Below are 14,106 nucleotides of genomic sequence, written 5' to 3' on the forward strand. Positions count from 1 at the left end.
TGCGGAAACGGTCATCGGTTTCACGCACCAAAGGGCTCCTTACACTCGGACAATCGCGTTTCCACGTAGGGCTCCCGCGGGAGTTATGACGCTTTCCTCGGGGTGAGGGGGTGGGGGCGCCGCTGTTTCGATGGGTCGCTGGGGGCGAGGTGTAAGGCAACACACCAGGCGTGAGTGTTAAGCGGGTTGTGGCTAATACGGCGCCGTGATGTGCATGTTTGTCTTGGGCGATGACAATGAGACGCCGAGTGCCGACAGCCGGGTCGAGGTTGCCAGGTTCTGTGTAATTAAGTTTGACGAGGATTTGTTCTTGATTTTCAGCTCAATCTGGCAACTGTGAGCCGGGTAGACCGCGACAATTAGCCCCCATCGGGGCTTGAGTGCAAGCTCAGGCGCTCCCCGTCGTATTTGTAAGATTTTTCCAGTTTTTGATAACTACATCCGCTAGAAGTAATCGCTTTGGTTCGTTCAATTCATTAAACATTTTGTAAAGTTTAAAACTATTGAATTTTACTAGAATCGCAAGTTTTTTTGGAAGGTAATCTGGGAACGAGTGGTGTGTTCTGTTTAACATTCCAGCGGAATGTCAGGATTGTCAGGGCATCAACCAAATCGAAGTCTCAACGCTGAGTGACGATGTCCAACTCTTCATTGTCTGGACGACCAACTGTTTGCACATTTTTGGCAAGGAAACCTTTGCGGTTCCTAAACAGCTCCGCCAAGTCTCCACCTATAAAGTCGAATGTACTGTCGTTGAACGGACCAGAAAATATGGTGGCAATGACCGAAAATTATGTGGGAATCTGAAATCTAATATCTGTGTTTGAAATCTAATTTGATCGACATTTTAAAAAACACATGACGTGTAGAATTAAATCAAGGCCAAGGTTAAAACATTTTTGTATTATTTATAATAAAACAGAATAAGAAAGTATATTGTATTCCAGCCTTGCGGGTTTATAAAGTTACAAATGTGAGTAAAACAATGTACATATTTAAAACTTTCCTATCCTCTCATTTTGTATTAATTTTATTACCTCGTGTGAAAGATGTTACGCAGTCTTTACTGATGTACGTAAGTAGTTCCTTGATGCGCATGTCGGGTCTCATGTACACATCGTCAATATTTTGTAGGTTTGGTGTAGGCAAAGGGAAGTCGCGATAAGTGGAATGAGAATGTCTTCTTCTTCCGAGACTACGGACTACTCCCGTGAGTCGCTAACTTATCGACTCGGTTATCGACGCGGAAAATAATCAGCCTGCTGAACTATTACTGTCCGCTAGCAGCGGTGACAGTGCAATCAACTCGAAGTATGTTACTTTCAAAAACATGCTAAAATGTAGCACACAATGACTCGCGCAAGACTCATCTGCACTACTCATTCAAGTGAAGCCATTCGCAAGTTCGGCAGAAAAGTAAAATAACATCCACGATTGTTATAAGCGACGGAAAAAATCAACGTAAAATCAAATAAATTAAAATGAAACACGAATGGCTGTTTAAACTGCTGGACCTAAGCATCTTTTGGAGGCGAGAAATCCCCGAGATTCGTGATATCGTCACCGTCCGGCCAAAGTATCACAAGCGACACGCGACGTTTAAAAATTTCCGCCGTCATTTTTTTATTTTTTTTTTTTACAGAGAACCGTTGGTTGAATTTGTTTGAAAATCCACTTAATTTCATCGGTAGCACAAAGTAAATTCAACAATTTCTCTGTAAAAAAACTAAAATAGCGGGGGAAATTTTTAAACGTCCCCTGGCGCTTGTGATACTTCGGCCAGACGGTCACGATATTATAACATCCCTTGCTTTATACATCAAACTCACTTCATTGTGTCATACGCACAACTTTAGTATGTATTCAATTGCTTATCAGACGGAGGGATTTGGCAAGTAGGTTCGCTGAGACCTCTGTTTGCCTTGAATTCTTGGCTCTGGTGCGCTATCACGTGTTCGCGCTGAACGGAAACGTATTATCACTGCAAATTGCATACGTTACACTTGAAGGCGTTTCTAGCGGAGAGAGCAGTCCGCTCGAGGAAACGGGGATTTGGATTGATAGTCGTGGCTTGAGCGCTGCTGTGAATCGATTGATCAGCCGTTTAAACCTATGGTACAGGATCGATTATCTCCTATCGAATGCTCACACCTAAAACCATAGTAATTGATTGAAAATATCGATTGCCACTGATGGATGGGGCACGAGGATAGACAGACCGGAATCCGCGGGACTTTCCGATTTGTGTCTTATTGTGAGATCAGCTCTTAACCAAGACAGACTCCTTGGAGATCCTGTCGCTGACTGATTTCTAATCTATTTAAGTGGTTTGTGAAATTACCATGGTCGATTCTAAGACGTATTAAGTTTTGTGCATGTTAACGCTACATGGTAGGTCATGAACTTTTGGTTCAATTTAAAGTCTGAGGGGTTTAAAGTTTTTGACTTTTGCAGGAACATCTCGTCCATTCTTCTGGACCATTAATTAATTCTTTAAGATGTTATGAAACCTTTTTCTTACCGATGTTTCAAATTGTGATGCTTTTACTTTTCCACCACGGCCATTTTGAGCAACCGCCCTTTGTCAGGTGTTTAAAAATTCTGAAAAACTAAAATTATATTACGCTTCCGCGATCGCAAGTAGTTCGGTTTCCGCGTCCGCGTTGTGAAACACTCACTGGAAAAAAAAAAACACATTGGATCTTGAGTACAGACTCTTAAAAACATCGACAAGAAAAAATACTCTTAATTCAATCAAATTTAAGCTTAAATCAAGAACCAAGCCTCTTAATTTGAGCGGATTTTCCTATGATTTAAGCTTATATCTGATTGAATCAGGACTCCTCTTTCTTGTCAATGTTTTCAAGAGTCTGAACTCGAGATCCAATGTGTTTTTTACCAGTGCTTGATGGTGAGCGGATGCTCGAAACGGTCGTAGTGGAAAAGTAAAAGCATTAAAATTTGAAACATCGGTGCGAAAAAGGTTTCATGACATCTTAGTAAATATGGCTGAATAAGTTAATGAAAGAAGTTGAAACGAACTTTTTTTGACCGATCTCCATAAAAGCGCTCGGGCAATCATTTAATGTTGTATAACCAAGGCGGAGGAAATCAAGAGCCTGGGGAAGATCAATAAGTCACCGTCATAGAAAGCTGATTGTGAAATATTCGTAAATATTGTCCAAATCATGAGACGAGATAAGCTGCTCTGAACTAGATTTCAAGTGGAGCTTCTCTAGTTCATTTTTAATGTCCTAGGGGTGATGATATGCCAGAATGAATAATTTTTTGCTTGACAGATCTAAACTAACGAGGGGACTAATTGGACCGCGTTAACCAGAAAGGAACCAAAGCACATCAGCTATTGCCCGATTTAATTGGGTAATTTAATTGTTTCCATGAAAACGGTTGTGCGGATTTTCTTGCAAATTTCAGTGGATTTTCTCCATAGTGCGAAGCAAATTCCTTATAATATGCAAAGGAATTCATAAGAACGTTCTCTCGTCAGCAAGTAAACTGCCCTTGGCAATAGCTGATGTGGCTTGGTTCATTTCTGTTAAACGTGGTCCAATTGTAACGCTTATGCTGCATTTAGGTGGGTGCCTAACGCCTCCCGCTTCTGGTATGTTAGTCAAAATGTAGAACTACCGAAAGACTGTGTGCAGAGAACATGAGTTCTTTATCTTTTATGGAGCTCTCAAATAACAGGGAAAATGCACCCTTCAGCCTGGAATAAGGGGATGCAAGCCTCATGGCGGGGTGTTAAGGCGTGTTGTTACGATCACCTCGCAATCTTAACGACAGCGTTATTGGAGTTGTTCAACGACTGTCAGGAAGGGAATTTTATCCCCGAGCTCACCTTGTTCTTTCGTTTTTTAACTAGACGTTAAAAAGACAAACTCTTTCCATCGACGATGTGTACATGCAGAATGCCACGTTTATATCGAGGTAACTGGGGTCGGTGACTATCCATGTGGTATTTGATGATATACCCAAGGAATTTTGGTTTTTGGGAACCGGAAAAGAAACCATAGCGTCGTCAATACTTGATTTGTGACTGCTCACAGCTTCTCCAGCCTGTTCGCTATTATTATAGCTTGAACAGTGGCGGATTATTATTCTTTTTCTGTATTTGAAAATATCGTTACTACTAACATGTGAGAACATATGATTTTTATTTGCTCATAGCTTTTCCAGTCTGTTAGCCATCATCATAGCTTTTAATTTTATCATGATCGCCATCAATTTCAACGCAAAACACGGAAATTAATGGATTATTATTCTTCCTCATTTGTAATTAAAAATAGCGTCACTACAACGAGAACTCTCAAAATATGAGTTTTATTTGCTCGAAGCTTTTTCAGCCTGATGTCCATCATCATAGCTTCTAAGTATATTCACCATTAATTTCAATGCTACACACGGAAAGAGGTGGATTGATATTTTTTGCATTTAAAAATACTGTAAATACTACACTAACTCGATGCCTAGTATCTATCAACATGATTTAATTTATTATTGATATCCAATAATTATAGCGTTTACACCAAGCTAGGAACTTCGCGATTTAGGTTGTGAAATATGAAAGCCATCTTGCGCTTTCTTTACAGCCCATCGTAGTTTACGCAAAGGCGTGCGCAAGGGCGTATCTCGATCTCAACATAAGCACCAAAAAGCATGGATTTGCATGTAAAACAGGTTTTACTCAGAAATCGGGAACGCCCCTACGCCAGAGGGGCGACGATTTATAGAAAAGTTTTTCGGGTAATTGTGTGTTCGTGATGGATTAATTAAATCCCAATAATATGTTCTCTATTATTGGTTGAATCATGGGTGGATTTTTAAATTTTTTCGCATGCCTGATCTTTCACTCTACGTATTTTAGGTCACTCAGAACTTTTTCGGAACACCATTTGAGACTGTTTCCTGAAGTCCTGATTGTCCTGCACTGAGAAAAAACTATGGCTTATAAACCTATTAGAGGTAAATATGGAACACCACTAATAGTAGTACCTCTACATATAATAATAGCACATATACCTTAGTTATGGTCTCTGTACCTTAATTAGGTACAGAGACCTTAGTATGGTTCACAGACCGAGAATCATTAGTTTATTTACGACTATTATAGGTGTTCCATATTTACCTCTAATAGGTTTATAAACCATAGTTTTTTCTCAGTGTGAAGGCACACTAATAATTTCACGCGTGCGACTGAGTGATCTTATCAGTTCGATTTACACTACTGTAAAACAGAGTAAGTGTATTCAAATTTATTGGTGTATCACATACCGACTTGAGGTCAAAGTTAAGTAAAGTCATGCACTAGGTAAAAAAAAATACTACATCCTAACTAAACTAAACTCCTGACTGATTTAGTTGCCAGATATAAGTGTAGTTGCACCAGTTACAGGTACGGTTGAGTTTGTTGAAAGAGTAGTTGGATCAACCATACCTTTGACTGGAGCACCTTCTCTCAGATTTAGCGCCAAAATCAGCTAAGAGTATAGTTGGGATCGTGATACTTTTTTCTATGTGTTTCCACGGCAGTGTAGTCGGCGTCTTTTTGTTTGTGACCAAATGGAGTTTCGACGATGCTTTTGCGTAGAACGATTGACACACCTGTGTCACTTTCGTTCTTGTAATGGCCTAGTTCGACGTTTGATACCCATCATAATTTGTATCGAATACCCATTATGCGGTGACGAAGAAGGCTTCCATTCGCGGAGCATCCAATCGTCATTGGTGTAGCGAGCATTTGAAATAAAAAAACGCTGAGTATTAGGCCATTGACACGAGCTGTATTAAGTGAAGTACATTGTAGCAATGAGAGGATCTTACAAAGATAAGAGAGAGAGTAGGACCAACACTGCACTTGAATAGGTACTACCAACATAAGCACTAATAGAACAAGGATAGATCGTCTATGTCCAACATTCATCGACTATTTTAGTGACTAAATGGAGTTTTGACGTTGCTTTTGTGTAGAGTAGAACAGTTGACCGACCTGTGTCACTTTTGTTCCTAAAATGGCCTAATTTTGACGTCTGATACCCATCATAATTTGCATCTAATACCCACAATGCAGTGACGAAGATGGCTTCCATTGGCGGAGAATCCAGTCGTCACCGACTGCGCGCGGCGGAGTGATAAAAGATTAGCTCGGAGCGTGCAATACCGTCGAAAAATTAAGTAAATAGGAGGGCAGAGCCATTCGGGGGACTATTAAACTCCGCCCCGCGCGATCCCGGCCGCTCTTTAAATAGTTTTATCACGTATCCGCGGGCCCCCGGGCGAGGGGCACGCAACCCCCCGCCCCCGGCTCACGATCCCCTGGCAAACAAAAAATAGCTGCAGCAAATAAAATCACGAGGGCAAATACGAGGGGGTGGATAGTGGCCGACGAAAGTACCCGCGGAAAAGGACCCCGCGCCATCCGGGGAGTCGAGATACTCATAACTGATAAGAGACGCAATGTAAATAATTCCGCGCATTGCGTTTTGTCTGCTCGCATCTTCCCCCTCCCCGCTCCGCCCACGGGCCAAATTTGATACCCCTTGAAAATGTTTACTTTATTGCTCGGCTCTCGGTTGCCAACTAATTGCGCCCCCTCCTCCCCCGATTTACGGGAACCCCCCGCCGCACGGTGGATCGAGCCAATCGGAGAGGTCGGACGTGAAATCTTCGACTAAAACTGCAAATTTTGATGTTAATTTTGTCACGTTTTGAATTTTAAGGAGTGCTTACGGCAGACAATTTCACGAGGGAACCAATGGAACCGCTTTTAGATCGTCTGTAAGTCCGGAAAGCCGGAATTAGTACCGATTTTTTAACGCTGGTCCGGAAGTACCGAAAAAATGCGGAAAATCCGCAAGGGGGTCCGGAATTGTTTTATTTTGTCGCAATTTGAGCGAGAAATTCAAATTTTTTAAATTATTCCAATTTCGTCCATTGGAGGTACTGAAAAAGTACTGAATTTCTCCGTTGAAGAGGAACTGAATTTCTTGGGAATGTACAAAAAAGTACTGTAAAAGTGCCGATTCTTGGCTGAACTGTTTTTGTAAACACCCTGTTTGTATAAACGGACACTGTTAAAAATCTATGATTTACTCTGAGTGAATAGCCGGCGTGAAAAACAAAATCCAGCGCGAAATTCGCACAGTACTCTAAGTGAATAGATCAGAGCGTGAATATCACCAACGACGGACGAATCAGTTGAGCTCCCTCAAGTAGAGTGAATTCAGTGAACTCTGATATTATAGCGTCGAATTGGGAAAGTGGTAAGGCCTTATCACCACTGCGACCCTAGTTCAAATCCATGCTGCGGCAGTTCCGTTTTACATTTGCCTGTCAGATTTTCACTCCGGCCAGAGCGCGAAATTCGCGCCGGATCCATGCACTCAGAGTAACAGGTGGTCAAAATAGCAACTGCTTAAGCGTGAATTTCGTGCCGGGATTTTTAACGATGGAGTTAAAAGCGTTTAAAGTTTCCGAATTTTTCCGATCTTTCCTACTGACTCGATCCACACTGGAAAAAAAAAAAACATTGGATCTAGAGTCCAGACTTGGAAAAATTGACAAGAAAAAATACTCTTGATTCAATCGGATTTTTGCTTGAATCAAAACGAAATCCGTTTAAATTAAGAGGCTTGGTTCTTAATTTAAGCTAGATTCCGATTGAATCAAGTGTACTTTTTCTTGTCGATGTTTTTAAGAGTCTGGACTCTAGATCCAATGTGTTTTTTTCCAGTTCACTGTGCGCCGGGGGTTCCTCGAGGGGTTGAGAATCTCTTCACGTGCCATTTTTCTCGGATGTTTATCGGCTTCGATTCGCGGGGAGTGTTTTTTGCAGCCGGGATGAGCCGGAGTGGATCCCTCAGATTTCGCCGTCGATCGTAAACCCTTCGGTTTACGGTAAACACTCGAGACTGTGAATGGGTCAGTTGTGCATGTCTCGGAAATGGGATGAGATTTTTGGTGTCGTAAGAGTGGGGAGGGAATGAAGTTCTAAATGCTCGGTGAGAGTGCATTGGGGTTGCAGCTATCATTGACGTCATTCGGAGCAACGGTGCGGACTAGTGGCTTGGCGTAATTTGCGATGTATCGATTGATCTGCCCTTTAAACCTATGGAAATGGATCGATAATTTGATGCTTGCAACGAACGCCTTAACCATCGATTCTTTACTGCAGCTTCAAATGGGGAAATATCGATAATCGATCGTTTACGACTCGGCACTGGTGCGGAATATTCTGAAGTACACACGGTTCATGCATTGAAGTGTGCTTGAGTAATATCGGGAACGGATATTATGAGAAATGCAGGTTTCATATTTTTGATCCTATACCAATCTGTATGAGAATGACCAAATTCGGAAACACGGAATTTTATGTTTGACAATGAAAACTGCTTTGCATGCAAGAGAGGCAAGTTACTAAGAAACTGCGTACATCTAAGGATCACGAATAATCAAGTTTTAATAAAATTGCGTACCATAATGGTTTTAGCAGGCTGCTCAATCAAGCAGCGTTCTTCTCCCACACTGTGTTCTCTTAAAACTTGCAACAGCCGCAGGCTGATTGTTAATATTGATAGAAGAAGCTAAAGACGAAGAAGATAAAGGGAATATAAGGGGGAGCCTATTGGCGGGAGCGAGTTGCTGCAATGGACGAAGAAGGTTGATAATGGACGAAGTAACTGCAACCCACGAGAGACCGTATCGTTAGTCCATCATTTCGGCTCTTACTCTATAAGAACCAACCATTTCAAACAATAGAATTTCTCCATAGTCCCTAAGTCTTCTTTGCCTATCGCTTTGTTTACCAATTTCAACAATCAGCCCTCTGAACCGAAGCGCCAATATTGATTTTGTCGTACTTTAAATCGCGGGGACTAATATTAAGGTAATGTTTATCGTGCGCTTTAATTCAAGAAGATTATATTTTCTTTTCAGTGGCGGGGCATACCTAAATGATCGATTACCGATATTTCCGCATTTGAAGCTGTGGTGAAGAATCGATTATTAGGGTGCTCGCGGCGAACACCCTGTTTATCGATCCTTTTCCATACACTGAAAAAAAAAGAATCTTAAATTTGCCGCCAAGAAGTATTTCCTCTTAAATCAAGAATTTTGCTGATTAATACAGTGAAAGCTCAGCAGCTGCAGTGAGTGCTGGTTATAGCAGTGAATTGTGTAGGTACCGACGAAAAATTCGACTTAGGCGGCCATTCGTCTCAACTAATTCTCCACTTTACACGTAGACATGGCTAGGGACCGAAAAACAATTCGACTAAAGTGGCATTTTATCTTGACCGTAGTTCGACTTAGCGAGCTTTTACTGAATAAGCTACTTTTTTGCTTAACCCTAGCATTATTTTTCTTGAATCAAGAAAAAGTCAGCTTAGAGCAAGATAAAGAAAATTCTTGGCGGCAAATTCAAGAATTATCATGCTTGATCCAAGCTACTTTTTTTTCAGTGTTGGGTTAAATGACACATCAATTGATTTATCTCGACGCCACGCCACTGTTTTTTTTATGAGCGGGAAGTTTAGCTTCGTGCATCGAAAAACCGTTAATGAATTTGTCAGGAGTTACTTTCAATGACTTCCGTTTCCTTTATTCGTGTTCCATGTAAAATTTTGACGAGACCACAATGCACAAATTTTCACCCTGTCTAACGGCTCATTTTCAAGCAGGCTGAATCAATCGCACCTAAATCCCGCCGTCCTGTTCCCAATAAGCGTATCCAAGAATTTGAACGCAACCAGAGGCTGGTCCCCGGGAACCATGTGCCCGCAATTCCGGAACAGGATCTCCGTAAAAAGGCCGACCGTTTTGAAGTACCCAACCGTCGTAACTCCCTCCAGTATCTTGCACCTCTTCGCCTTCAAGTACGCATCGGCGTGCTTCCACTTGAGGTTGCGGAACAGATTCACGCTCAAAGGGTAGGCGCAGATGATGTCCCGCTGCCCGCTGTACGACACGAAGGGGAACGCCTCCCAGTTGAGGATGTCCTCGATCCACGGCTTCGCCGGCTGCATGAACGCCGAGTCCATCGAGTCCGCAACTTTCTCGCTCCCGAAGTGCCATTTCGACGGTGAAACTACCAAACCACGTATCTCGTTTGCGGTGTTTAAAAATCTACGCTCATATTTTATTTTTTTGAAGTAGACCAAATCAATATCATTCTTTGAAATTTTCACGGAATTTTCTCCGCACGAAGAGGAAAAATCACAGAAATTTTCAAGACTGGATGTTGAGTAGTTTTTCATTTAAAAAATAAAGTATAACAGGAAGTCTGCGACGTCGCAAACCGAGATACGTGGTTTGGTAGTTTCACCGTCGATTTGTGATCGCTGACGTGGAACAGTCGCCTCACGTCCGGTTTCGCGAAGAAATCCTCGTCGGGTTGCAGTACGTCGACGTCGTGGATGTAGTTGTACGGAGCGTCCAGACCGGTGACGTTGTACATGGCCCAGAAAAGCTTGTCGTAGAACACGGATTTGGCTTTGGACCACTCTTTGGCTCTCATGGCGGCGCGCGCCTCCTCCTCGTACGTGTGGAATAGGTCTCTCGTGTTGGAGTCGATGAAACCGTGTTGGTACAAGTAGTCGGCGTACTCCATCATGTAGAAGGGGTCCGACCAACCGTTGCCGATCGCCACCGCGGACAGCGGCACGACGAGGCCCTTCCCCGCGTTCTCCTGGTTCGCAGGTGGATGTAGTGCGCGAAGGCGGGGATCATCTTACCGGCGTAAGACTCGCCTGCGGAAAGGAAATGTCGCGATGAAATCGGCGGTAGGGATTAATGTGCAATTCCTGGGGGGGGGGGGGGGGGGGGGGCTTACAGGTGCGCACTGGAAAAAAATACATTGGATCTAGAGTCCACACGGAGAAAAAAACTTCGTGCGTGGGACCCGAAGTTTAGGTCATATGGATCTCTGAAGTTTTCGGATTGAGCATCTGAACACTTTAGGTCCAGCTGCTGTGGTTTGGATCACACATCTGAAACTGCAGTTCTCACATCTGAAGTACTTCGGTTCTCACACCCGAAAAACTTAGGTTCTCACATTCTCACATCTGAAGTACTTCAGATGTAAGAACTGAAGTTTCAGATGTGTGATCCGAACCTCGACAGCTAGACCTTCATAGTGTTCAGATGCTCAATCCAAAAACTCCAGAGATCCATATGACCTTAACTTTGGGTCCCACGCAGTTTTTTTCTCCGTGCAGACTCTTAAAAACATCGACAAGAAAAAATACTCCCGATTCAATCAGATTTAAGCTTAAATCAAGAAGCAAGCCTCTTAATTTGAGCGGATTTCCTTTTGATTTAAGCTTAAATCTGAGTGAATCAAGAGTCCATTTTCTTGCCAATGTTTTTAAGAGTCTAGACTCTAGATCCAATGTGTTTTTTTTTTTTTTCCAGTGCGGGTCCTTTTTCCTACTTTTGGACTTGTGAGTTTAATCATGCAAAAAGCATGTCTGCGGAGGAGAGGGGGTGCTCTCAATGCCGTCTATTCCTCGCGGAATCTAATGGTGTCTAGTCACATGCAGTTACAATTTTTTCGGAAGGGGAGGTCATTATTTTAGCGTCCAAACCCTTCAATACCCTAGTCACCACACTGCAAAACAATGAGGGTTGCGGTGAGGGAAAAGCGCGCCCCCCCCCCAGCCCCAATGGCCGATTTTTTGCAATCATCATCCTCCAACATGCTACGATTTTCTATATACTTGCAAGAATGCGGCAATTTTTATTTTATATATATTTATTACTTTCATTCTTTTTAGTGTATTTTCCGAAGGAAAAATATTTTCATTTTTCGTGTCAAACTATGGTGTGAATTTTGACAGGGTTATTTAACTTAATATCCACTGGATGGTTAAGTACAAATGTATAAATGGACCGCTATTAACAGAAAAGAACCAAGCCACATCAGCTTTTGTCAAATTTAAATTGAGAAGTTAATTTTTTACGAGAGGACGTTTGTATGCATCCCTTTGAAAAAGTAAAGGAATTTGAATCAGCGTATGCGAAAACATCCGATGTCCAATACTGCGTTTCAGAATTTGAGTGGACTATTTCGCTGCAACTTGACGACACAAGATGGTTTAAAATGTTTTGAATGTAGAACAATTTTATAAATTCTTTTTCATCAGTATCGTGGGGCAAAAGAAACCCACCGCAATTATGGAACCCTGTATAGGACAACGGATGTTTTTGCATACGTCGATTAATTTGTTTTGTACCATGGAGAAAATCACCGAAATTTGCACAACCGTTCTCATGTAAATAATTAAACTGCCCAACTTTTGGTAGTAGCTGATGTGGCTTGGTTTCTTTCTGTTTAACGCAGTTCAAATGCCTATTCTCTCAATTGAACGCAAGATCCTAAATGAGGATATTTTAGACAAAGATATATCTGTTATCGACCAACTGATCAGTAGATTTCCACACGCAAGACGTGTGGTTATACCCTGCGTCACTCGCAGAAATCCAAAACCCAAAACACTCGGCACAAAGGACACACTATTTCCTCAGAAATCGCGTGTGTTCCATTCCAATCCTCGCTTGCATCGTGGTCACCCTTATTTTCATACTAAAATTTAGCACTCGACAAGAGTGTTAGCATGAGTAACAGGATTGTGGAAAAGTGCTGGGCCCGAATTATACAGCGCGGAAATCACCGCAAGAAAATCTCAAAATTCTGATTTTTGGACTATTCGACTTCAACTTCCCCGCACAACGACGCGGACTCATCAATATCGCACCTTCCTCAATTGAATCAACTGTTTCCAAAAGGGAACAAGTCCATTTTTGCATAAGCCTTGGTTTGCAATAAAAGACATGCCAACTAAGTCTCATCGAGGAATGGACTTGTTCCCTTTTGAAAACAGCTGATTCAATTGCAGTACTCGGACAACATATTTAGGGTATTTTTGTCGCTTTATCTCACCTGTGATGTACAGAGGGTTATTTTTCAACTCGGGGAACATTCCGTAGAATTGAACGATGAACGAATAGAGGTTCGTCGCTATATCCAGTTCCGAGGTCGGGTAGCCGGCGTCTTTTTCGTGAAGCTGAAGCCGGCCCCGACAGGGTTGTCGATGAACAGGAGGTTGTACTTCTGGCACCACGTGTACTTCCTCCTGACGAGTTTCACCTTGTCGTTGAGGTAGAAAGGCCCGATTTCGTACAACAGTCCGTACAACGACGTGACCCCCGGGCCGCCTGGAGCCAAATAACAAGCGGCTTCGTTTTCCAGTCGCCCTCGAAAGATTTGAACATCCAGAAGAACAAGTTGGATCCGAGATTCTCGTTGACCGTGATAAAGCCGGAGAAACTCTCGATTCCGGGGAGTAAAGGTGGGATCGGCTGGACCGTGGCGAGTCGTTGCGCCTCGGCGAAATCGCCTTTTTTTATGATGGGTGACAAGAACAGGGGACTTCCCACTGGCGCTGCACTCAGGAGGTTCGCGTATGTCAACCTGCGTAGTTCAGCTTTCTGAGACCTTAGTTTCAATTTTGCGCGGATATGGGGGTCGAGTAGGAAGGAGTTCACGAAAAGAGGACTCTGAATTAAAATAATAAGGAAAAAAAGGTTAATCCGAGGGTCAGTTTTGGAAGTCGAGAGCATCCTGATCATGGTTTCAAACCGAGTTGCCCTTGTGAGTACTTTGAATGTTAACCATTGAGTGTGTTGCACTGACAAGAATATTTATGCTGGACTGATGACTCTAGCACTTCTCGACGGAAATGACGTTACAAAAACAATCACCTCCTATTTGCCAACTGACAGAAGTATACAGGGTGGGACATAAAACTTCGTAAGCTTTACGTTTGTATTGGTGTTTCATTTTTAAATTCTTTAGACGAAACGGGAAGCGCCTTTTGTAAGCTCGACATAATGGCTACATCCGATCACGTCTATACTACACAACCATACTATACCGTTCTCTTTGTATATTAATCATTAAATATGACAATAAAAACACACTAAAATACAAAATCAAATGGGTATACCATGGGTAACCCATTTGTTTTTTGTATTTTAGTGTGTTTTTATTGTTGTCTGCATTCGGGCTATTGTGTCTCTCGCTCTTATCAT

The 14,106-nt window shown here is 42.4% G+C and overlaps 1 protein-coding gene and 1 pseudogene across 1 annotated transcript in view; both read right to left on the reverse strand.

Annotated features, from left to right (window-relative positions):
* Window positions 1-14,106, reverse strand: part of LOC109036963 (glutamate receptor 1) — a 567,301-nt gene that overhangs the window by 73,285 nt on the left and 479,910 nt on the right. The gene's annotated exons all lie outside the window — the stretch shown is intronic.
* LOC109036962 (venom serine carboxypeptidase-like) lies at window positions 5,345-13,692 on the reverse strand (annotated as a pseudogene).

Source organism: Bemisia tabaci, chromosome 6 (genome assembly GCF_918797505.1).
Source record: "Bemisia tabaci chromosome 6, PGI_BMITA_v3".
Lineage (NCBI taxonomy): Eukaryota > Metazoa > Arthropoda > Insecta > Hemiptera > Aleyrodidae > Bemisia > Bemisia tabaci.